The following is a 26,352-nucleotide window of genomic DNA, read 5'->3' as shown; positions in this document are numbered from 1 at the left end:
TCCTGAGCCACCACTGTAGTGGTCTCATGTGCAGCAGTCCAAAAGGTATCACGTTGGAAGCGGCCGCCATAAGACCTAACAGTACTTGAAACTGTTTGACAGTGAGTGACTGGCCTAGCTTTACTGCATTTACCGCAGTCAGTATGGAATCGATCCGGGCAGGAGACATACGTGCCTGCATCGAGATCGAATCCCACACCACGCCTAAGTAAGTGGTCCTTTGTAGTGGAGAAAGCACACTTTTCTTGGCATTGAGTCTCAACCCCAACTCTTTCATGTGAGCGAGAACAGCACCTCGATGCTGAACCGCTAACTGCTCCGAGCTGGCTAGGATAAGCCAGTTGTCTATGTAGTTGAGTATGCGGATGCCCTGGAGTCGCAGTGGAGCCAGCGCAGCATCCACACACTTCGTGAAAGTTCGGGGAGAGAGAGCTAGGCCGAAAGGAAGTACTCTGTACTGGTAAGCTTCGCCCCTGAAAGCGAACCTGAGAAACTTCCTGTGCTGAAGATGGATGGAGACGTGGAAATATGCGTCTTTTAGATCTATCGTGACAAACCAGTCCTCAGACCTGATTTGTGACACAACCTGCTTGACTGTAAGCATTCTGAACTTCAGTTTTGTGACTGAGCGGTTTAGAAGCCTGAGATCTAAGATGGGCCGAAGCCCCCCATCCTTCTTCGGAACAATGAAGTACCGGCTGTAGAACCCAGATTCCCTGTCTTGAGGAGGGACCACCTCGATGGCCTCCTTCCTCAGAAGAGTTTCTTCTTCCTGTTCCATTACCAGACCCTGCTCGGGGCTTACTAAAGTTGGAAATACCCCGCTGAAAGGTGGCGGCTTGGCGCCGAACTGAATAGCATAACCTTTCTCTACAGTACGCAGGACCCACATTGAAACATTTGGCAGTAGTTTCCACGCTGCCAGAAAGTTTACTAAGGGTATCAGCCTCTCGAGACTGGTGTCTGGATTTATTCGAGGAACTAACTCGGAGACCTGTAACAGCGAGCTGGCAGGAAACTCCTGAACTAGCTCCTCTGAAGACTCCCGCGGGGGCTGCGAACTCTCCAGGGCCGCTACGTTTCCGGGCGGAACAGCTAGAGGATGTTCGCGGGAGATCGCCGCGCCCTGTAACACTGGCAGGGTTAGCTGACAAATCTCCTGAGGGCCCCGAGGGGGTTTGAAACCCTCACCCTTGGGTACGGCGCAAACCCCCTCGAGAGGGGCTGCCCTCAACGACCCTGAGCCACAACCGTCAGGGCCGTTTAGCCGAGGACTTCCTAGATTGGAGGATGACCCTCAGGTCGGGCCTCTTTTTCTTGGAAGCCCCCGACTTAGAGCGTTGCTTTCCGGGTCCCCTAGGCATAGCTGGAGGAGCGCGGGTGGCAACGCTCTGTTTCTGCGCCTCTCTATGGGAGCTCGTGCACGGCTGAGGCTGCCCCCATGTAGCAGCCTCAGAGGAGAACACGCGGCGAGGGAGGAATGTCCTGAACGCCGCCGCCTGCTTGCGGGCCTCCTGGTGCCTGGCGACAACGGTGTCAACCGAAGCACCAAAGAGGCCAGATGGTTGCAGGGGGGCGTCCAGGAGCGTGACCCTGTCCTTCTCTTTGACTTCGGACAGGGTCAGCTAGGGATGCCTCTCCGCGGCCACCAGGGCTGCCATAGACCGACCCACAGGAGATGTTTAATTTGGCTACCGCGTTTGTCAGCACCTCAACGAGCTCCTCATAATGTGGCGAGCGTGGTGGTGGCGGTTGTGGCTCTTCCAGGCTGTCCATCTCAACCTCCTCGGAGGAAGAGAGGAGAAACTCTGGAGCCTCCTCCCGGGGGGAAGTAACCGCAGTGCGGGCTTCCGCATCCAGGAGGAGGTCGCTCGATCCGCTGAGTGAGGGCGGAGATAGGGGATCCCCCGTCTCCAAACCCTCCAGCAGATCGAGCTGCGAACCCCACGAGTGCAGCTGCCGCTCCGCCTCGGCGGAAGCGGGGCCAGACCCGCGGGGAACGCTGGTGAAAGCCCCCTCCTCGAAGAGGGCTTTCCGGGAGCGAAGCACCCGCACTGGAAGGCGTTCACAGTGCGGACAGCCAGCCTTTTCGAGGGCTGACTGTGCGTGCCCCGCTCCCAAGCAAACCACACATAGGCTGTGTGTATCCCCACCAACAATGTAGCGTTGGCTGGGAGGGACACACTGCCTATGTGGGCGCTTTGCCACCACAGTTCTAACAGGTTGTTTTCTAGAAGCCATTAACTCAAATAAAAGTGTGTCAAACTGGACACAAAAACAGCAATGGCTTACGATAGACAGACAGACACAGAGCACTCTCGCTGAATGACAAAAGCTGCCGCGGGCTTCAAACGCACGTGCTTTATACTTCCTGGTCGATGACGTCACCGCGCCTGTGACGTCACCCCCGTCATTCATTGGTTGTAGACATGATTCAGAGTGCTGCCCGCCAATGGCGTTCCCCATAGCGTTCCATGACGCGGCTCGAGTTCCCAGAAGGGAACAACAGTTTGTACCAATGTCCGATTGTAGAGAACTCATCAGGATCCCGTGGTGTAGCACCGATGGCCGTCTAGGTTAGCGAGGTCTTCATTGATGATCCGTCTCTGGAGCTCATCTGGTTGACATCCACGGCTATTGAAGTCATCTCCAGGTGGTGATCCATGATCTAAGCTGGGTACGGACTGGATCCGGGGGACTGCAGTGACTATCTGATCTGGATACAGGCTGGGTCTGGTGGCTACGGTGACCTCGGAATAAGAATGAAACAGACTTATATTAGCGTAGATGCCATTCTTTTTACAACGCAATGAGTGCATCTAGTGTTATGGGAGGTGTTTTCGGTTCTGGTTGACCTAATTAATGCAGCCTAACAATCCTTTAACGGATTTTAATTATAGGAATGTGTTAATGTTTTTATGTGTAAGCCAGATTAAAGAGATGTGTCTTTAATCTACTTTTAAACTGACAGATTGTGTCTGCCTCCCGAACAGTGTTAGGCAGATTGTTCCAGAGTTTAGTCGCTAGATAAGAAAATGATCTGCCGCCCACAGTTGATTTTGATATTCTAGGTATTATCAAATTGCCAGAGTTTTGGGAACGCAACGGACGTGAGGGACTACAATGCGATAGGAGCTCGCTCAAGTAGGTATAGGGAAAAGAAAGATCACGTAGATAGGAAGAGCTGTTATACAACGTGCAGTTCACTTTTTATCTCGCTCACATGATCCGTGGGAATTACACACGCTTAATTACTCTTTTTTAGTTTACTCTTGACGTGCTTACGTCAGAGTCAGGATGCTGAACAGAAAACCTGGAACAGGACTACATGCAAACATTACATCCCTCCCTTATTCGAGAACAAGAATTTACTTACAACACAGAATCTTAAATTGCAGATTACATTCTATATAATCAAATTACAAATCAGGAAGGTCCTTATATTGCCTCAAGCTACCACTGTCAAAACATAAGAACAGGAATGTTCAACGAAGCAAATCAACATTTATGACCTACAAGCGGTAGCATTTTGGAAAACAACATTTCACATTTCATCAATCAAATATCTTGGGGCCCTATGATTTGGTCTAAAGGATATCGAGGGGTATTTGAAAGTGCTGAGTGTCTCAGATTGGTGGTGGTGTGCCGTGGGCCTTGCGGTACATTGTTCTGGAGCACATCTGAATCTGGTGTTTGTGCTCTGATGTCATCTTCGTCATCCGAGATTTCACTCTGCTCAACTGTGAGATGAGACTTTTGAAAAAAGAATTTCTCGTCATGCCTCTTCTTGGGTGACTTGCTGTCACCATCGACCCTTTGATTTTGATCACTTTGTACGGTTTTGTCTCGTACGGAGTTATCAGCTTTCCCGTCATGGGTTTTTGGCAGAGCAAAGCGTCACCTAATTTTTACTGGTAAGGGACCAGTAAAATCCACTGAGACTTCCACCCATGTCTCTGCGGGAAGATCGGACATCTTAATACTAGAACTGCCAGAGGTCGCTGTATACCTAAAACCACCATGCGGGTAAATTTTACCCACACGCAAAGTATTTTGATATGGCTAAAGAAGATTTTATTTCACTGTATTATGCCACTGTCTTGGTAAAGAAGTGTCTAGTGTCATAAAAAAAATGATTGTCTAGTCATCAACTTATTTTTTTGCCCTGTTTTTTTTGTTTATAGATTTTTTATCATGCAGGCTACAGTCCGTTTTCATAACAGTCAATTTAACATAAACAAGACCGCGCTGACAAAGGGAAATAAAAGGAAGTAACTACATAATTGTGTGGTGTAATGTTAATTCATTGTCATTATTCAATAAATTTAGACAATTTATGTTATTTAAATTACGAAAATAGCCCATAGACAACAATGTCCAATAATAACTTGCGCACCCTGCATAGGATGATGAGATGTGAAATTCAAGTGCACAGCTTCACCTAATGAATGATTAATTTGTTTACTTATATCATTTAAAATATGAATAAGAGAACAACACGAATAAACGTAATAAAAAATAAATAAAAAAAGGATTCATTACATAGGCTGGATCGGACTTTTTTTGTTTTTTTCAGGAAATGGTCAGACTAGAATAAATAGCCAGACAGTAGTGAACAATAAACAATAGAAATTGCAAAACAAAAATTAAAGAAATAATCCAAAGTTTTAACAATACGTGTAAGGTTAGGCTAAAACATCTAAATATTAGATCACTTTTAGATGAGCCGTCAGATGCTGAGGTGACCCAGGACGCATAACAGACTCTCCAATAATCATGGTATTTAGTGCTTGTAATAGCTCTTCATCAAAAATCAGCTGCCTTCTTTTACTCATATTGACTTTATTTATGAAACTGATAACCACTAATTCAATGAGTAAAAGGCGCTGCCTAGCAATATAAAAACATAACCGGCAAGATTATGACAGCGCGAAAATACACACGTTATATAGTGGGTAAATTTGACGTGCGCTGGTGCTTTTAGGTATAAATTCTCAGTTTTTCGATCTGCTATTATCTAAACACTTTTTAACACCAGGTGATTTTAAATTACACAATTTTAGTAAAAGTCAATGACTGGCAGACTTGAGTGTTTTACTGAAAATCTGTTATGTACATTTGAATGACAGGTACGGGTAAAATTTACCCCGTGGTGGTTCTAATGTTAAGGGGTTCTGTATGATGTTGGACTGTGGCTGCTTGACACGGAATACATCCTTGCACAGCTTTCTCCACTTCTGCATCTATGCCGGGGAACCATACCTTTTCTCTTATCAGCTGTTTAGTCTTCACGATGCCTATGTGTCCCACATGAGCAAGTTAGATGGCCTTTTGATACAGAGAGGCAGGTAAAACGAGTCTGTTTCTCCTGAGGACAATTTCTTGCGATGCATTGACTGTGAGCTCATGTCTCAGCTTATGGAACGCTGTTAGCTTTGCATGTTCTACATCTGACATTGTCTGTTTCAAGTGTGTCCAGCCTTTTCCTTTCAGCTCTCTTATCACTATCTGCAGAGTCTTTTCCAGTTTCACGTTGTACTTCATCCATGGTCATTGCTTTTGTAACTGTGTTGTCAATTATGAAGCTCACGTAACTTTATGCATTTTCTGAACAGTCTGTGTGATGTCCGTCAACAGGATGCCTCCACATGTAATCAGCAGGATTGCCTTTCCCTGCTTTGTACTGGACTGAAAATGTGTACTGTTGCAATCTCAGCCTCCAGCGTTCAGGCCTGGCTGGTGGAGATGCTCAAGGATTGTTGAAAATAAGCTTTAGTGGTTTGTGGTCCGTAATGACTGTGAAGTGTGATCCATACAGGTATGTGGTAAGTGGAAGTGTTCTCATGCCCAGACTATTGCTAGAGCTTCCCTTTCTGTTCGTGAATACCATTGTTCTACAGATGTGAGTGCTCTACTGGCATACGCAATTACTTTGTCACCAGACCTGTGTGTGCCTGGCTGGCTCAGTATCGCACCAAGACCAACTGGGCTTGCATCAACAAGAAGTGTTGATGTCTCCCTTGGATCAAAGTAAGACATTGTAGCATTCCGGATGAGTTGAGATTTCAGCTTGTCCAGTGCTTCTTGTTGTTCGGGTCCCCAGTTCCAAATGCAATCTTTCCGTACTAGTTCACGCAGTGGCTGTGTGGTTGTTGCATAGTCCGGAATGAAACGTGAACAGTATGTTGTCATTACGTTAAGTTTTTCTCTCTGAGTCTTTTGAATACAGCTTGCAGACTGGCGTTGTGTTCTTCTCAAGTTTTCCCATAGACTATGATGTCATCACTCATGTTCCTGACATTTGGGATGCCATGAAGGACTTGCCGAATTGCATTTTGGAAAAACTCTGCAGCTGAGCTAATTCCAAATTTCAAACGAGTTTACCTCCAGAGCCCTGCATGAGTTGTAAATGTCATTATTTACCTGGATTCTGGATGTAGTTCGAGCTGATGATATCCAGCATTCAGGTCCAGTTTTGTGAAACATGCAGCTCCGTTTAAATCATGTATCAGATCATCCACTGTTGGGGTGATATGACATTCTCTTTGGATGGTGCAATTTGGCAGTCGCATGTCCACGCATATGAGTTGAGATCAGGATTTTTTGGTTTTGGTGTCACAACTATGGGTGATACCCTGGGTGTTGGACCACTGACTTTTTCAATGATACCTTGTTTTTCAAGTTTCTCAAGTTCTTGTTCCTGGTTGATATGGAACGGAATTCGTCTGTGTGGTTGCGTTGTTGGCTTTACAGACTCATCTATGTGTAGCTTTACTTGAAGGTCTTTTAGCTTTCCAATGTCTTAAAACTTTCCAAGGTCTTTGTACTCTTCTAGCAGCTGATTGACAGTGGGAATTTTGGCTGGTTGGTTGAACATTGCGCTGACTATTTGAAGAATTCCAAGCTCTGGTGTAGTGCTGTAGCTCAGCAGAGAACCGGAATGACCGTCAATTACGTAGAATGTGGTTACCGTGTCTTGGTTGTTGGAGTTAATTTTGGCTTGAAACTTTCCTTTCAGTGAAAGTGGAGTGGACGAGCCATATGAAGAATTCCAAGCTCTGGTGTAGTGCTGTAGCTCAGCAGAGAACCGGAATGACCGTCAATTACGTAGAATGTGGTTACCGTGTCTTGGTTGTTGGAGTTAATTTTGGCTTGAAACTTTCCTTTCAGTGGAAGTGGAGTGGACGAGCCATATGCAAAATCTTTTGCATCAGATGGGTTTATTGTGTTTTAACAATATTTACGCTTGCACCAGAGTCTATGATGACCTTCACTGGCACTCCTGCGATCTCCACTTGTGACTGAGGTTGTTGTAAATGTTGAACTGTGTGTATGACATATACGTAGTCCTCGTCTGAACTTGTCGTCTGTATGCACAGAAATTTGAGCTTTGATGAGTTTGACTTACTGGTTGTGTAGCGTGTTGACCTGCAACATTTTTGTAAATGATTCAACTTTCCACAGCCTTTGCAGATTTTTCCTTTTGCTGGGCAATTTTTTTGTCCCCCTTCATGTGGAAAATGTCCTCTGCAATTGTTGCATGTTATGTTTTTAAACTGAGTGTTTGTTTTATAATTTCTCTGCTTGTGTTTGTTCAGAGTTGTTTTACTTATTGCATGCGTTGTGAATAATTTGGACGACTTTGCATGCATCTCTTCTATGCCTGCTGCTTGTTTATCTGCTGTTTCTTGAGCTCTTCCTGCATCTAGTAATTGTTGAAGTGTCATTGTGCCATCTCTTAGGGCCATCTTTCGGAGACGCGATGAATTCCAGCTTAGAATTATTTGTGATTTGATCTTTGTCCACATTTAGGAACTCACATTTTGTTGCCATTTGTTGCAACCTTGTGTGATATGCATCCAATTTTTCAGCTTCGTGTTGTTTTGCTTGTCTGAATAAATATGTTTCATACTCTGGATTTGCTTTTGGACAGAAATACGCGTCTATCTTTCTTACCGCTGTAGCATAATCTTCTCCTGTTTCTGGCAGCGTTTCAAAAATGTCGAACACCTCGGGTCCTGCGTGATGTAGTAAGAGTGCTCTTTTCTGCTTGTACTCTTCTACGTTGAACGCTTGTAGGTAATTGTCGAATCTACTCATCGCGAGCTGACTAAGCTGGGTTCGGAGAGGAATCTAACATCGGAAAATGTGGGAGAGTCATCTTTTTTTTTTTATCCTCTGTGTGATCCAAGCAACTGTTCTTTGTTATGCGTTTTGGGTTCAGATCTGTTTATCACTCGTTGCCAAGTTGTAGCGTGCTTAGGTATAGGGAAAAGAAAGATCACATAGACAGGAAGAGCTGTTATCCAATGTGCAGTTTACTTTTTATCTCGCTCACATGCTCCATGGCAATTACACAGGCTTAGTTACTCTTTTTTATGCTTTACGTGCTTACGTCAGAGTCAGGATGCTGAACAGAAAACCTGGAACAGGACTACATGCAAACACTGCATGTTGTAACGTGGGGTTTTGTTTTGTCTTGGGTTTTCATGTTCATGTTTACAGGTCTTTTATTTTGTATTTGTTTCATGCTGTGTCTTCCTTCCCTTTCCCTATTGTATTCCTGTCATTGGTTCCTTAGTTCCATGTGTCTTGTTCTGATTGGTTGCTATGTCATGTTCCTTGTTTCTCATTGGTTGTTTGTGTCATGTGACCTGTATTGTCTTGTATAAATGGGCCTTGTGTTTGAGTGGTTGGTGGTCGCGTATTAATGTTGTAATACTGCTGTTTGGTGAGTGTCTGTTTTCAAGTTTTTAGTCAAGTCAAGTCAAGTCAAGTCAAGTCAAGTCAAGTCAAGTCAAGTCAAGTCAAGTCGAGTCACTGTTTGGATTACCATTTGTCTGGATTATGTCTGTATGTTGGATTATTGCACTTTGGTTTCAATAAACTGCACTTGGGTTCATCAACACATCTCGCCATCTCAGTGGATACTTGTTACACATGTTCTTCCCTCTGTTTTGCCTGGGCTTTGCTGGCGTGGTGTGAGGCTGGATCCCGATTGCCTTGTTTCTGATCTGTTTTGTTTGTTGATTTTGGTTCTGTTATTATTATGATACATCATGCGTTGACAGAAATTGTGCTTGATTGTGTTGATTTCTTGTTTAACAATTTTTTTTTAATTTATGTTAAAAATGCTTTTTAGTTACAACCAGACCAACCTGACTATGTGCTCCATTCATTTGTCATGGCTTTGAGCCTGTCTTGACATTTTATTTTCTGTGTTGCTAAACATTGTTTGTCTCCTCCATCTAGAGTCAGAAAACAACCTCCTTCGAGCCGGAGTCGAACCAGCGACCTAAGGATTGCCAACGCTTCACCTACAGTCCTCCGCTCTACCAGCTGAGCTATCGAAGGCACGGGTCTGTGGGGTCACAACCTCTGCCTATTAGGTTTCTGCAGCTCGACTGCTGGCCAAAAAACGGCCTTCGACGCAGGAAGACGTGCGGCCCCTTCGAAGAGGGAAGCAAAGAGGAGCCCGCCTTCCCATACCGGGACTCGAACCCGGGCCGCCTAGGTGAAAACCAGGAATCCTGACTGCTAGACCATATTGGAACTGGTCAGTGGAAGCCTTGTCCGGGTAAAAAAAAAGATTCCAAAAATAGTCACGCCACGCATTCGAAAAAAACAAGCGTGGTCTTGCATTGTAACCGTTATCTCAAGGAAAAACAGCCTATCGTAGGTCTGTCAAGGTACCGAAATGAAAAAATCATGAGATTAGCAATGAAACTGAGACGCGGTTTTAACCGGATAAGTTGCTGATTATTGGCTAGTTCGGATTTCATTTTGTGTCCAAGTTTTTCTCAAAGCCTGGGTGACACGTAGGAATGGGGCAACAATTCGGCAAGCCCGTGACATCAAAACCAAACTGCATTACGCAAAAAGCGTAGCGCTAGCCAGCCAGGTGTCGAACCTAGAATCTTCTGATCCGTAGTCAGATGCGTTATCCATTGCGCCACTGGCCCACCGACTGGGGGACCTCGTGCTTGCGCCCGACTTGTTGGTTTTCGACATGACAGAAGCCTGTATTGCTGTCTGCTTGTTCTCATGATATTAGCAGGCCAGCACCTGATCAGCCCTTCCCTGGGCCCAGTTTTTCAAAAGTAATCCACTAGGATTTTGGATAACGGATTGGATCAAATCTTGAAAATGGGTTTTTCAAAAGAAAAAATGGATTACATAATCGGATTAGATCATGTAATCCAATCTTGGTTTCGATCCGGATCAAACCTTTAGTTTGGGTTTTTCAGAACTTTTTTGTAGGATTTGGATCACTTTGATCCAAAAAATCTGGATTTACCTGATCCCATCAGAAGGGTGGATTCAGCGTGGATTTCATGCCCAAAATGTAATGAAAACTTTAAAAATGTATCAAATAATACTATATTTGGATCATGCAGTATCTTACAAGATATCCTATTTATTCATAAGGTTTTAATTTTATTTGTTCATCCGTCAGGCTACAGTGATTAGGTAGGCTTTAATGTATTCAGCCTACAGTATAGGCCTACAGCAAAGTAGAAAGAGTTTGGCCTCATAAAATAATCCCCAAACAGCTGTCAAAATTTACCAAAAACAATAAATTTTATTCTGTCACTAATTGATATATATTTTCATCACAATCGGAAATATTTTTTTGTTTTTAGAATATTTATTAGTGATGCATGCAATGATTAATAACCAAAAATATGCAAAGAATGGCAATCACTGATTTTTGAAATTATTATTTGACATTAAGTCTTTTTTTTTATTATTCAATACATCTATATTTGAAACTTATAAATATCCTCACTGTACAGTGTTTTTGTAGGTCTCAGATGAGCGGACTGCTGGAAGAGGGTGGGGTGGGTTTTTTTTTTTCTTGTTTTTAGTTTTTTTTTTAAATGTGTGTGTTTTCATTTCAAATAAAAATAAACTTATATTGACCCCACACTGGCTATTCTACTTGTTGCTCTTTACATATCTATAGTTCTACATTATGATTTCCTATCCTGTTTGAGCACTGGTTATCCAGATTTGCTGATCCTGAAAAGTTCCTATCCGGATCAGATTGATCCAATCCGATGTTGCTTTGAAAAACTGGCTCAAAAGTAAGATGGATTACGTGATCACGGATCGCAAAAACAAGGATTACTAAATCCGGATCAATTTTATCCGGATTAAAGCTTTTGAAAAACCGGGCCCTGGTGGTCTAGTGGTTAGGATTCGGCGCTCTTACCGCCGCGGCCAGGGTTTGATTCTCGGTCAGTTAACGCTCTTTTGCCCCCCTCCCCCCAACGGCGGACTGTAAAATCAAGCTCTGCTGGGCGTTTTCAGAAGGCCGGCCCCCCCAAAAAAGGTGGGCACATGAAAAAACAACCTCCTTCAAGCCGGAGTCGAACCAGCGACCTAAGGATTGCAAACGCTTCACCTACTGTTCTCCGCTCTACCAGCTGAGCTATCGAAGGCACAGGCATGTGGGGTCATAACCTCTGCCTATTAGGTTTCTGCAGCTCGACTGCTGGCCAAAAAACAGCCTTCGACGCAGGAAGACGTGCGGCCCGTTCGAAGAGGGAAGCAAAGAGGAGCCCGCCTTCCCATACCGGGAGTCGAACCCGGGCCGCCTGGGTGAAAACCAGGAATCCTGACCGCTAGACCATATGGGAACTGGTCAGTGGAAGCCTTGTCCGGGTAAAAAAAAAGATTCCAAAAATAGTCACGCCACGCATTCGAAAAAACAAGCGTGGTCTTGCATTGTAACCGTTATCTCAAGGAAAAACAGCCTATCGCCGGTCTGTCAAAGTACAGAAATGAAAAAATCATGAGATTAGCAATGAAACTGAGACGCGGTTTTAAACGGATAAGTTGCTGATTAACGGCTTGTTCGGATTTCATTTCGTGTCCAACTTTTTCTCAAAGCCTGGGTGGCACGTAGGAATAGGGCAACAATTCAGCAAGCCCGTGACATCAAAACCTAACTACATTACGCAAAAAGCGTAACGCGAGCCAGCCAGAAGTCGAACCTAGAATCTTCTGATCCGTAGTCAGACGCGTTATCCATTGCGCCACTGGCCCACCGACTGGGGGACCTCGTGCTTGCGCCCGACTTGTTGGTTTTCGACATGACAGAAGCCTGTATTGCTGTCTGCTTGTTCTCGTGCTATTAGCAGGCCAGCACCAGATCAGCCCTTCCCTGGTGGTCTAGTGGTTAGGATTCGGCGCTCTCACCGCCGCGGCCCGGGTTCGATTCCCGGTCAGTGAACTCTCTTTTGCCCCCCCCAACGGCGGACTGTGAAATCAAGCTCTGCTGGGCGCTTTCAGAAGGCCGGCCCCCCCAAAAAAGGTGGGCACATGAAAAAACAACCTCCTTCGAACCGGAGTCGAACCAGCGACCTAAAGATTGCCAACGCTTCACCTACAGTCCTCCGCTCTACCAGCTGAGCTATCGAAGGCACGCGTCTGTGGGGTCACAACCTCTGCCTATTAGGTTTCTGCAGCTCGACTGCTGGCCAAAAAACGGCCTTCGACGCAGGAAGACGTGCGGCCCGTTCGAAGTGGGAAGCCAAGAAGAACCCGCCTTCCCATACCCGCCTTCCCGAACCCGGGCCGCCTGGGTGAAAACCAAGAATCCTGACCGCTAGACCATATTGGAAGTGGTTAGTGGAAGCCTTGTCAGGGTAAAAAAAAAGATTCCAAAAATAGTCACGCCACGCATTCGAAAAGACAAGCGTGGTCTTGCATTGTAACCGTTATCTCAAGGAAAAACAGCCTATCGCCGGTCTGTCAAGGTACAGAAATGAAAAAATCATGAGATTAGCAATGAAACTGAGACGCGGTTTTAAACGGATAAGTTGCTGATTAACGGCTAGTTCGGATTTCATTTCGTGTCCAACTTTTTCTCAAAGCCTGGATGGCAAGTAGGAATAGGGCAACAATTCGGCAAGGCCGTGACATCAAAACCAAACTGCATTACGCAAAAAGTGTAGCGCGAGCCAGCCAGGAGTCGAACCTAGAATCTTCTGATCCGTAGTCAGACGCGTTATCCATTGCGCCTCTGGCCCACCGACTGGGGAACCTTGTGCTTGCGCCCGACTTGTTGGTTTTCGACGTGACAGAAGCCTGTATTGCTGTCTGCTTGTTCTCGTGCTATTAGCAGGCCAGCACCAGGTCAGCCCTTCCCTGGTGGTTAGGATTCGGCGCTCTCACCGCCGCGGCCCGGGTTCGATTCCCGGTCAGGGAACTGTCTTTTGCCCCCCTCCCCCCCAACGGCGGACTGTGAAATCAAGCTCTGCTGGGCGCTTTCAGAAGGCCGGCCCCCCCAAAAAAGGTGGGCACATGAAAAAACAACCTCCTTCGAGCCAGAGTCGAACCAGCGACCTAAGGATTGCCAACGCTTCACCTACAGTCCTCCGCTCTACCAGCTGAGCTATCGAAGGCACGGGTCTGTGCGGTCACAACCTCTGCCTATTAGGTTTCTGCAGCTCGACTGCTGGCCAAAAAACGGCCTTTGACGCAGGAAGACGTGCGGCCCCTTCGAAGAGGGAAGCAAAGAGGAGCCCGCCTTCCCATACCGGGACTCGAACCCCGGCCGCCTAGGTGAAAACCAGGAATCCTGACCCCTAGACCATATTGGAACTGGTCAGCGAAAGCCTTATCCGGGTAAAAAAAAGATTCCAAAAATAGTCACGCCACGCATTCGAAAAGACAAGCGTGGTCTTGCATTGTAACCGTTATCTCAAGGAAAAACAGCCTATCGCCGGTCTGTCAAGGTACCGAAATGAAAAAAGATTAGCAATGAAACTGAGTCGCGGTTTTAACCGGATAAGTTGCTGATTATTGGCTAGTTCGGATTTCATTTTGTGTCCAAGTTTTTCTCAAAGCCTGGGTGACGTAGGAATGGGGCAACAATTCGGTAAGCCCGTGACATCAAAACCAAACTGCATTACGCATAAAGCGTAGCGCGAGCCAGCCAGGAGTCGAATCTAGAATCTTCTGATCCGTCGTCAGACACGTTATCCATTGCGCCAAGGACGGCGCTTGTTAGTCGTGGTAGAGCTACCAGAAGAGGCGCAGCGACGCGAGTTCGCGACCCGCTTCGACCAGTGACGGAATTCGTGGAATGTGTCTGTTTGACGCTGCTGGTGCACATGTGTGTCATCACCCACACTTTAACCTTTAATCAAACGTAAATCCCCTGCCCCCCGGACTTTAATTTGGACACTCTCCTACTTAAACACTCTCACGTTATGTATGCCTCGTTCATACCGGACGCCGGAGGGCGCTCTGTGGCAGAGAGTCCAAAACGGATTCGTAGAAGTACTCACTTGTGACGCTTTAGGAAATCCCTTATATGGGCAAAGGCATCCAGCTCTTAAAATATATTATTTTTTTATTTTAATAATTCTTAAAATAAACTTTTTTATTTTATATGGTAAGTTTTTCATTCACAAAATCATTTCACCTTAAAAAAAACAAAACAAAACCTAAGATTCCTGAAATATTATAGTTATTTAAAGAAAACCTGTGTATGTAGATGCTTTCCCTGTATGTGTTTGTTTCAATTTCTTTGCAATATCATTGTATTGTCATGCAAATTCTTTTTTTTGTATCAATGTTTATTTACTGTTAATGTGTATATGTTTGTGTTTGTCATAAATTTAAAATTAGTGGTCATTATTTTATGGATTTGTATGTGATCCCTTGGCTATGTTCTTTTTGTATTATCTGTTCAAGCATTAATAAAAACAAAAGGCATCCAGCTCTTGCTGAAAAATGATACATTTTAATGATTACTTTTTTTAATACTGTAAAAAAAAAGGTGCACATATTGTAAATAAATTAAAATATATAAATAAAATATATAAATCAATCAATAACAAACCAAAATAAACATGACCACAGTGCAATTCTGTCATGGCATCCACTATTAATAACAACAACAATAGTAATAAAAATAAATAAAATAATAATAATAATAAAATAAATTAATAAAAACATACATAAAAAAATACATAAATAAAATGAATAAATCAATCAATAACAAACCAAAATAAACATTAAAACGGTGCAATTCTGTCATGAAATCCACTATTAATAACAACAACAATAGTAATAAAAATAAATAAAATAATAAAATAAAATAAATTAATAAAAACATACATAAAAAAATACATAAATAAAATGAATAAATCAATCAATAACAAACCAAAATAAACATTAAAACGGTGCAATTCTGTCATGAAATCCACTATTAATAACAACAACAATAGTAATAAAAATAAATAAAATAATAATAATAAAATAAATTAATAAAAACAGAAAAATAAATAAAAATATATAAATAAAATGTATAAATCAATCAATAACAAACCAAAATAAACATGACCACAGTGCAATTCTGTCATGGTATCTACTATTTTAACAAGAACAACAACAATAGTAATAAAAATAAAATAAATAATAAAATAAAATAAATTAAAATTTCTTTAGTGGTAATATAAGGGAGGATAATAATGTGCATACATATAATATAATAATATAATCATATAATATAATATAATATAATATAATATAATATAATATAATTACATCAGCTAATTAGTGCAAATAGTGTAATGCAATTTATTTAGTCTTCTGTGTGAAAGGTCTTCGTCCTTTCAATTCCCCCCACTAAGTGGTCTCTTTTTTCCATATCCTTGAGTTTGCAGTGCTGCCCTCCACTCTGTAAATGGTTCAGTGTCTCCTGACAGTACCAATTGCCAAAATACTGGAGATGAGATGGTGGTTTCCTCTCCTTGTTACACTTTTTGCACAGTATTACTTCAGTCTTCCGCACATATTTCCTTGACTTCAGGCCCATCTGCTCCCTTTCCTGCTTCTTCTTCCTGTAGTACTCTGTGGTGTATGGTACAGAAGGCTGTGGTGTTGACGGTGCTGCTGGCAGTGTCACAGTTTGTCCCTGTGGTACTAAAATAAACATTATAGGCTGTATAGCAGCAGAAGCAGGAAGGATAACTGGCGGAAGTCTAGATGACTGCCCTGCTTCAGCAAGCAAGGTCGGTGCAGGTGGTGGTGGTGGTGGTGGTGGCAGTATTATTTCAGGTATTTGCGGCCCAGATCTTGTTTTGGCCATTCCGGCTGTGTTTGGAGGCAAGTTGAAAACAAAAGGCCTATCATTACTCCCACAGTGCAGACTCTGTCCTTTCTGTAGTGCTGGTGGAAGTCTGTCTGGTGCTGTCATAGGTGCAACTGGTGTATGGATTCCTTGTGTCAAAATTTCCCTCTCATTAGATTTTGTACGTCTGCTGTACCTAGAAATGACAAATGTTATCATAAATAGTTTTGATAAGAAGTTTTAACACAAACCCATATGAATTTTAAGTGCAGAAATCACTCACCATTGTGTAAGTGTAGCTGAATTGACCTCAGGTAATTGGAGAGTGGTCTGCTGCATCACTTCAGCATTACTCAGGATGCACTCTCTGATATGCTTGTAGGCACGTACAATTACATTAAATCGAGAGATTTTAACCCCTCCTTGACGAACAGGGTTAGGATAGAGAGCACAGAGTTTCACAAAAACTGCCTCAACAATTCTGTTGCAGTCAGGCCACTGGGCAGGACTGCTTGCTCCAACAAAACACCTGAAAATGTGAGAGAATGAAAACAGATTGCAGTTCTCACAAGCAACTATGACAAAACATAAAACAGTCATGGATCATCTAAGAAACAACACACAGTATTAAGATTCTAGGGTATTTGAATGGGGTCATTTTTATATATTATTAATTCAGTTATTATTTTGTCTTGTGGATTACACACAAACATTAGTTATGTGAAATTGCTTATTCAGGGTAGTACTACATAAAATAACATGCAATTTTCAAGAGTCCTCTTATTTTGTTAAAATTAAAAAATATTTTGCACTTTGTGCAAGAAGTATGCACATTTACGAGCACAACTGTAATCATACTATTCAAGATCTTACCTTCTAGTACTCTCCACTCCTGGTGCCACAATTTTTTTGGTTGCCCTAAACCGCCCTTTGTTGAGGGAGGACTGGTGGTGTGCTGAGTAAACAATCCTTTCTTTGTCATAATCTGCCAACCCTTGCCAAAAACTAATAATTTTTGCAGATTCCTCTCTTGTCAAGGCGAGACTGTGGTCCCTGAGTCCAACCAACATCTCAGCTAACTTCTGGACTGCACTGAAGCCTTCAATGTTGTCAGGTCCAACAGATTCCTACATAATAAAATAAAACGTAAGATCATGTGAATTATGGGACACAGAAGACTGTAGCAACAGCTGCTGAAAATTAAATTTTGTCAACCCAGGAATTAATTACTTTAAAATCTTAAATCTTAACTTAAAAATATGTTCAATATGTTATTTAAAATGGTAAAAATAATAATATTACCATTCCTAAATAAGTTCAGCCTTACTAAGCATAAGAAGGCTTTTTTTTTTTCAAAAAATTGTTTGTGTATATAGACACAAACAATGTATATACATGGAATTAATAAATATAAAGGTAAAGATAAAATAAAGAAAAAAAATCAAACAGACAATTCTATTTCTGTTTAAACTACCCAGTACCAACATAAAATGTATGAAAAACCTGGATTCTTACATCAGGAAAAGCAGATTGCATTGCAGAGGAAGACACTTCACTAGACATGTTTCTTTGTGTCCGTTGTAAAGCCGCAGCAGACTGTGCGGTGGGTGGAGTTTGCGAGGGACCAAAAGGTGAGGTGACTGCAGAAGGTGCAGAGGACAAGACATGTGGATTCTCTGAGGGCACTGTAGATGGTGCAGAGGACAACACACGGGGAACCACTGACGGCGCAGAGGGCAAGACATGTGGATTCTCTGAGGGCACTGTAGATGGTGCAGAGGACAACACACGGGGAACCACTGACGGCGCAGAGGGCAAGACATGTGGATTCTCTGAGGGCACTGTAGATGGTGCAGAGGACAACACACGGGGAACCACTGACGGCGCAGAGGGCAAGACATGTGGATTCTCTGAGGGCACTGTAGATGGTGCAGAGGACAACACACGGGGAACCACTGACGGCGCAGAGGGCAAGACATGTGGATTCTCTGAGGGTACTGCACAGGATGTAGGGGGCAACTCACGAGAAGGCTCTTCTTCATCAAATGTAGAGAGAGTTAAGTCATCAATGTCCACAGGTTCCACATAGCTCTCATCTTCTGCAACACACACATCAGCAGTCTCAAGTTCCTGAATTGCAGACTTGTAGACCTTTGCAACCTCACCAGTCTGCTGGTACAGATATTCAACTCCAATTGGTTCACCTAACACACAACAAAAGAAATAAAAAAAGATTTTATCAGTAAACCACAAATTAACAGTTAAAGGGGTTACTCCACTCTAAAATATTTTTTTTTTATTATTAATCACTAACCCCAATGTCGTTCCAAACCCATAAATGCTTTGTTCGTCTTCGGAACACAAATTAAGATATTTTTGATGCATTCTGACAGCTCTCTGACCCTCCCATAGACAGCAACGTAATTAGCACAATCAACGTCCAAAAAAGTAGCAAGGACACTGGTAAAATAATCCATGTGACATCAGGGGTTCAACCATAATCTTCCGAAGCTATGAGAATACTTTTTGTATGCAAAGAAAACAAAATAACAACTTTATTCAGTAATTCGTCCCCTCCGCATCACCCTAGCACAATTTCGGAGAGTATCTGCTGCGCCACGCTGTCACAAAGCTGTCAGAATACATCAAAAGTATCTTAATTTGTGTTCACAAGAAGAACAAAGCTTTTACAGGTTTGGAACAACATGAGGGTAAGTGATTAATAGAAAAATTTTCATTCTGGGGTGGAGTAACCCTTTAACAATTTTTCACAACTTTCATAATACAGTATAATAAAGACTAATGCTCAGTTAACTTTGACAGACAGCTGCAATGAATGTACCAGTATACTGATGTGGAGTAGTAAATGGCACCAGCTTCTGTCCAAGAACATCTTCTCCCAGCACATTAGTAGCATGACGAAGGAGGCCACTGTATGAATGGTGCCCCTGCTTGCCCTGAGAGGTTGCAGCATCTGCTCTGTCTTCATTCCACCTGGCTAAGCCATCCAACAGGTAGGCCTGGAAAAATGTATCACTGGCCAGCGTCCCTAAAATTTAAATTTGCATTACAAAAAATTATGGTACAAACATAATACATTTAATTCAAAAGACTTACACGACAGTTACTTTACCTGGAATGAACCTGTTTAAATGAAGGTGGAATGATTCTAAAGAAGTTGAACCTCTTGCACACCTATAAGTTGGCAGAGTGTGCCCTCCCTTTGTCAGGGTTCCTGTCTGCACATAGAGCTGAAAACCAGAGGGATCCTGAATGCAGGCTATATGCTTCCTCTGAGACTTCCATATCTCAGTCATTCGAGCAGAATTGATGAGAGGCACACCCAAAGTGTCACGTCCCCTCTCCCCTTCAAAGGACTTGATCAGCTGGGAGATGAGATCTACAGTCTCCCTTGTGCCACGTGTTGTTCTTTTACAGTGTAGGGCCAGTTCACTCTTACTAAGACGACGCAGAACATCAGCATCTGAAGGTTGCATCATCTGAGCCTCTAACTCTGCACGCTTTGCCCTAATAAGCCTGTCCATATCCTCCTGATCCCAGGAGAAAATACAGCGGCTGAGGTTGGCCATGAACACTGAATAGAGCTGATGAGAATCTGTTGTGCATCCTACAGAAATCCTTCTCATGAAATGCCAGATGTCCAGTTTGATTTCCATGTCCTTCCATTCCTCAAATATTTTTCTGAGGTAAGTACCCCCACAGCAGTCTCTGTCAACATACAGCAGTTCAGGTGGAGGCACTGCAGCATCCTTGTACCTTTTAATGATGCCAGTAACCATGGGCGCCAATCCAAAGCCTTCACTAGCTGTAAGAACCGTCATGATGACCTGGCCATATTCATTTCCAACATTTGTGACCCAGGTGGCTGTTCCAGCACTGTGACCAGCAAGCTTGCGTGCAACCTTCTTGGTGGAATCCATTTTCAGAAGTCGTCCAAACTGTGAGGTTATACTAGCTTTAATCTCATCCAGTCTTTGAAGGACATCCTGAGCATACACCTGCATCAACCACCGGTGCTTGGGTACAGGGAGCATTGCAGGTGGTTTTTCAAAAAACAAGGGACTCACAAGACCTGCAGTGACCGCTTTGCGAAAGCTCTGGCAATCTGTAAGATACTGCATGACCTTCTGCATCCAGATCTCAGAATGTTGCTCCTCTAGCTGCTTCTGCACTTGACTGCTGCTGTTTCCCAGGCCTCTCTGACGTAGAAGACGGACCACTGCCATGTCACATGCCAGTTTTGAGGTAAGAATGCAGGGAAATTGAAGCCTATGACTAATGTCAAGCTGTGATACGATGTCAAAGCTCCAGCTGATCACCTTCCTTTTGCATTTTCTACATGACAGATACTCAGATGCCATGAAGTAAGATGTTTTAACATCAACTACCTGTCTGATTTTCTGGTGCAGTCCTGCCGATGTGAGTTCCTCCTTCACACAGTCTGAATGTGGACAGGTTAACTTGACTCTCCATAGCTTTCTTGGCATCCAGAGAAAGAAGGGGTGGCCAAAGTAGCGCTCTGTCCCTGGTACTCCTGTAACTGCAAAAGGGGGCTGTGGAGGGTACCACCACATCCTGTCCACTCTGGTGAAGTCCATTTCTGGTTGGTTGTGAGATGAATACTTAAACAAAACCTTCGATATCCAGTGCTGATCCGCAGGTGGCAATGTGTGAGTCCAGCCGACAGGAAGGCAAATTTGTTTTCCTTAGCAAAATTAACAGAAAAACCATGTCATACATAACCTTACAAAATAAACCAAAAAGCTTTTAGATGTTCAGGGACTTACTGGACACCTGAGATTCCAGCAAGTCTGCCTGGGCAAGCAGTTCATGGTCATCCTGCTCAGATGGCCCAAATGAGGCCATACTAGGAGATTCTACAGCCACTGGCGCAGTAGGCTGCAGTGTCTTTGCAGATCTTCCAATCAAAGCTGAAGAATACAAATACAACAAATATTCACTGTACAAAAATTCACTGTGTCAAATAAAAAAAAAACATTCAAATGAACAGAAAACAGTTCTTTTAAGTTGTGAAAAATGTTTCACACTGTTACTGTTTTACTATGTTAAAAAAATTTGCATTTTTTTGCATTTCGTTTTGGTGTGCGGATTCTTCATTTTCTGCATTAAATACAATAAATGCAGCCTTTCTGCAATAAAACAAACACGAATCTAAACAAATTTTACATTAATTTTACTTTACTGTGCTAATAAGCACTGTCAGATCAAGAAAAATGCATTAATGTATATAAAGACTGCTTACCAGGTTTGGCTACTGGTGGCATTACCATTTTTTTTACCACTTTGTCAATGCTCTGTGGATGGCGTGTTTTGCCAATCAGAAGAGAACGAACAGAGGAAACTGAAGGTAAGGACTGTGGGGCACTGAGAGACTTCTGCTGGGATGTATGCTGGGAGCTTGGACAACCCGTGTTTTCAGTTTTGATATGAATGGCCTCACGGCCCTCTGGGAAACGTTCCATGTACTCTACAAAGGCTGCTTTATTAGCGTGGTGATTTTTGGAGTCTTTAACATGTGATGATTCCCTCTTCATACTTGCCACCAAATATCCAGCGTAACCGAGGGCATTTTCAACAACCCACTTAAATGTCTGGCCTTTGAACACACCAAACTGCATTTCATGTTCCCCTAGAACATATTTTTTATTGCTCGGGTCTTCACCCTGGCGCAATACAGCTCGTCTAGCAGCCTCCAACACCTTATCTGGGGAAAGAGCCCGAGACCAAGGTTTTTTCTTATTTTCCTCCTTCTTCTTAAGAGCAACCAAGGAGTCGCACATGTTCAGACCCCCTTCCAGCTTCTTCCTAAATTTAGGCTCCATTCTATAAAATAAATAAATAAACACACACACTCACACACATATAGATATATATAATAGTATATATAAGTCTCATATACATGCATATACACATACATACATACATATATATACATATATATATATATATATATATATATATAATAGGCCTTTAAAATAAACATTAATATATGCTTAATGTACTGCCTAGTGTATTTGTATATTTTAAAAAACCCTGTCTCTTGATGTTTAGTCTTTATCATGAAACTTTAACTTTAACTTGAAGTCTTTTTTATTGACATTTTTTACGTCATGACTCTTATAAAAATATTAAAGACCTATGTATGTATGTATATATATATATATATATATATATATATAGATATATAGATATATAGATATAGATTTGTGTGTGTGTATATATAAACAATATAAACAATTAACTTAAATACTGTAACATACAAAAAACAATATAGTTATTTTTAAATAATTAACATTAGCGAGCACATAACACATAGAACCACAAACATACCAAAAACATGTTCAAACGAATCGCGAAGGAATAATGAACATTTTCATAACGAAATGAGACATAAATGTATATACATTTACCTCAGTTTCAACGGCGTTCACAAGTGTACCAAACAATAGATCGATAAGTGTACATCATCATCTGATTGGTCAACAAAGCTGCGCGGGCCTTAGTTAGAGTCTTTCGTTTGATTGGCCAATAATGTAATGACAGGCATTTCTCTCATTGGTCGATTCTTGGTAGAATTCCCGAAGCGCTACACACAGTGATTGGCTCATTTGTGGATGTCACTACCAGAAATAAGCTCGTCTGACAAGTTGCTATAAGCGCCACTGGCCCACCGACTTGGGGACCTCGTGCTTGCGCCCGACTTGTTGGTTTTCGACGTGACAGAAGCCTGTATTGCTGTCTGCTTGTTCTCGTGCTATTAGCAGGCCAGCACCAGGTCAGCCCTTCCCTGGTGGTTAGGATTCGGCGCTCTCACCGCCGCGGCCCGGGTTCGATTCCCGGTCAGGGAACTGTCTTTTGCCCCCCTCCCCCCCAACGGCGGACTGTGAAATCAAGCTCTGCTGGGCGCTTTCAGAAGAAGATTGCCAACGCTTCACCTACAGTCCTCCGCTCTACCAGCTGAGCTATCGAAGGCACGCGTCTGTGGGGTCACAACCTCTGCCTATTAGGTTTCTGCAGCTCGACTGCTGGCCAAAAAACGGCCTTCGACGCAGGAAGACGTGCGGCCCGTTCGAAGTGGGAAGCCAAGAAGAACCCGCCTTCCCATACCCGCCTTCCCGAACCCGGGCCGCCTGGGTGAAAACCAAAAATCCTGACCGCTAGACCATATTGGAACTGGTCAGTGGAAGCCTTGTCCGGGTAAAAAAAAAGATTCCAAAAATAGTCACGCCACGCATTCGAAAAGACAAGCGTGGTCTTGCATTGTAACCGTTATCTCAAGGAAAAACAGCCTATCGCCGGTCTGTCAAGGTACAGAAATGAAAAAATCATGAGATTAGCAATGAAACTGAGACGCGGTTTTAAACGGATAAGTTGCTGATTAACGGCTAGTTCGGATTTCATTTCGTGTCCAACTTTTTCTCAAAGCCTGGATGCCAAGTAGGAATAGGGCAACAATTCGGCAAGGCCGTGACATCAAAACCAAACTGCATTACGCAAAAAGTGTAGCGCGAGCCAGCCAGGAGTCGAACCTAGAATCTTCTGATCCGTAGTCAGACGCGTTATCCATTGCGCCAAGGCCGGCGCGCATGCGTCGTGGTAAAGGAACCATGAAGAAGCAAGGAAGAAGAGGTTCGCGGCCCGCTCAGACCAGATATGGAATCTGTGAAATGTGACTGTTTGATGCCGCTGGAGCACACGTATGTCAACGCTCCCCCCCCCGCCCCCCCTTAAATATTTAATGGCCTAATCGACACATTTTGTTCAGTTCAGAAACTAAATTGCTAATGAATAATAAACATTTTTTAAATGAATAATTTACTTTTACTTTATTCTTTAACTGTTTTAGTATTAATATAATTAATATAAATATTATTGATATTTGTATATTATTATATATTTATGTTATACAAATATAAATAACACAGTCCTATTTGACACCTTTTTTACAGTATAGAAAACATATATAAATTATTATATAAATTCTCTAATTATATTAGATATTCTAGTTATTCTAACATTTTACGTATTTATATTTTTATAAATGCTTTATTCTGCCTGCCCCTTTTTTATTTTGAGCAGGCCTTTACATTTATATAAAGTTATGAAATGCTTTTTTTAAATTGTGTTTTTACAGATTCATTATTTTGAGCACACAAATAGGCACAATGACAAAAATGTGAGGGCAAGCCTTTTTAATTATAGATTTTAAAGTCAATAAAACGTTTAAAATGGAAAGTGCAATTTTGAGACATCAGTTTAAAATAATAAATGGTTAAATACCAAAACAAATGTTTATCACAGTAGTAAAAATTATAATAAATAGTAAACAAAAAATAAACATGTACCTCCACAGTGAAAATAATAATAAACAGTACAGCAAAATAACTTAAATAATTTCACTCAGTAGTAAAAATAATAAATAGTAAAACAAAACAAACATTTACTTCAATCGAGGAAATAATAAATAATAAACCAAAACAAACACAGTAGTGCAATTCTGACACATCAGCCAAAAACAACAACAGTAAAAACACACAAGATATAAATAAATAAAATAACAAAGTAAACTTACCATTACATAAATATAACAAACATTTACCTTAAATGTTATATTTCTCAACAGAAGCATGCAGTAAAGAAAACAAGTGAAGAATTTTTAAAAAAAAAAGAAGCCAAATCAATTACAAAAACGCAAAATAAGGCAAACATTAACCAAATAAACAAAAATAAAATGCTAAAGAGCTATTTTAAGAAGCTGGAGGGTCATTTCCTGGTTTCTTTTTCCCATAGCCTCGTTCCTTTAGCACAGCCCTCCATTCATCATATGGTTGAGTCTCAGACTCTTCGCAGTACCAGTTGCCAAAGTACTGAACATGTGATGGTGGCTTTCTCTCTTTGTTACACTTTTTGCAAAGTATAATATCAGTCTTCCTCACATATTTTCTAGTGATGACTCCGGTCTGCTCCCTCTCCTGTTTTCTCTTCCTATATTGCTGAGTGGAGTAAGGAACAGCTTGACTTGTCTGTGCCTGAGCTGATGGTGGTATAGCTGAAGGTAAAGGGATGTTGAAGAACATCACCTGTGAGGCACCAGGCACTGTAGAGGCTGGTGCATTTGCAGCTATCACCGTAGGAAGCGGAACTGATGGCAAAATGAAAGGAAGAGAGCGGGGTGGTGCATTGACAGGGAGTCCTTGATGTGATGGCGGAGCTTGTGTGATGGCCTGAGGTTGTGACATCCTCTTCAGTTTTGCCTCTCCAGCAGTGTTTGGTGGCAAGACAAAAAGGTGAGGCTCAGCCAAACTGCCTGAAAAAAGTGCCGGTCCTTTCTGCATAGCCGCAGGAAGATTCTCAGGTCCTGCCATTGGTGCGTCTGAGGCTTGGATACCCTGTTTCAAAATCTCCTGTTCATGCGACCTGCAACGCCTGCTGAACCTGGGAGAAACATTTAACAACCAAGGTTTGGTCAGCCATGTCAATTAACTGCTTTGAATTTTAGGCTTACAGTAGGTAACAATGCTAATTTACTTACCATTGTGTGACTGTTGCAGCGTTCACTTCTGGGAGCTGGATGGTGGTCTCGCTCATCACCTTAGCATTGGTGAGGATGCACTCTCGGATGTGCTTGTATGCACGTGCCACCATTGTGAAGCGGGACACCCTCACTCCTTCACAGCGCACTGCATTTGGGTAGAGCATGCAGAGCTTTGTGAAGATGGCCTCCACCACTCGATTGCAGTCAGGCCACTGTGCAGGACTATGAGCGCCAACGAAACACCTGCAAAATACATCAGAATACATATTAATGAAAAACTGTTTTTAATGAGCGATCCTTACTCTGTTTTATTTTCACTGTTCTATTCTGTCTGTTTTACTTTGTGTTGTCTCGATATGTTTATATTAAAGATATTTAAATTTAAGACATTAAATATGCTTGCTTCTGCTAAATAAAATAGTGCATTGTGTGGTTGGAACTGTTCATAGCAACATACCTACCTAGCAACATAACAAAAGTCAGCATTACACATAAATCACTTTTAATTTATGTTATAACTAGGCTAAGTTTGAACTTAATAAGCTGCAGGAAGATAAGCTAGACACGAGGCGTGAGGTTTTACTTATTTTACTAGAAATCCTTTAACATACCTTTTGGTGCTCTCCACACCTGGTGCCACAATTGTTTTCGTGGCCCTGAATCGTCCCTGTTTAAGGGTAGATTG

General features: G+C 42.5%; 4 non-coding genes and 1 pseudogene across 4 annotated transcripts; all 5 read right to left on the bottom strand.

The window, feature by feature from the left end:
- Positions 1–26,352, bottom strand: part of LOC141322867 (uncharacterized) — a 677,976-nt pseudogene that overhangs the window by 475,019 nt on the left and 176,605 nt on the right.
- trnay-gua (transfer RNA tyrosine (anticodon GUA)) lies at positions 9,268–9,354 on the bottom strand. The gene is given in 2 exon segments: positions 9,268–9,303; positions 9,318–9,354. It is a non-coding gene; the product is annotated as a tRNA-Tyr (tRNA).
- Positions 11,571–11,642, bottom strand: trnae-uuc (transfer RNA glutamic acid (anticodon UUC)). Its single transcript has one exon. It is a non-coding gene; the product is annotated as a tRNA-Glu (tRNA).
- On the bottom strand, positions 11,979–12,051 carry trnar-acg (transfer RNA arginine (anticodon ACG)). The gene has a single exon. It is a non-coding gene; the product is annotated as a tRNA-Arg (tRNA).
- On the bottom strand, positions 12,965–13,037 carry trnar-acg (transfer RNA arginine (anticodon ACG)). The gene has a single exon. It is a non-coding gene; the product is annotated as a tRNA-Arg (tRNA).

Source organism: Garra rufa, chromosome 1, assembly GCF_049309525.1.
Source record: "Garra rufa chromosome 1, GarRuf1.0, whole genome shotgun sequence".
NCBI lineage: Eukaryota > Metazoa > Chordata > Actinopteri > Cypriniformes > Cyprinidae > Garra > Garra rufa.
The sequence above is the reverse complement of the archived record's forward strand: the minus strand, read 5'-3'. Positions and strand labels throughout refer to the sequence as shown.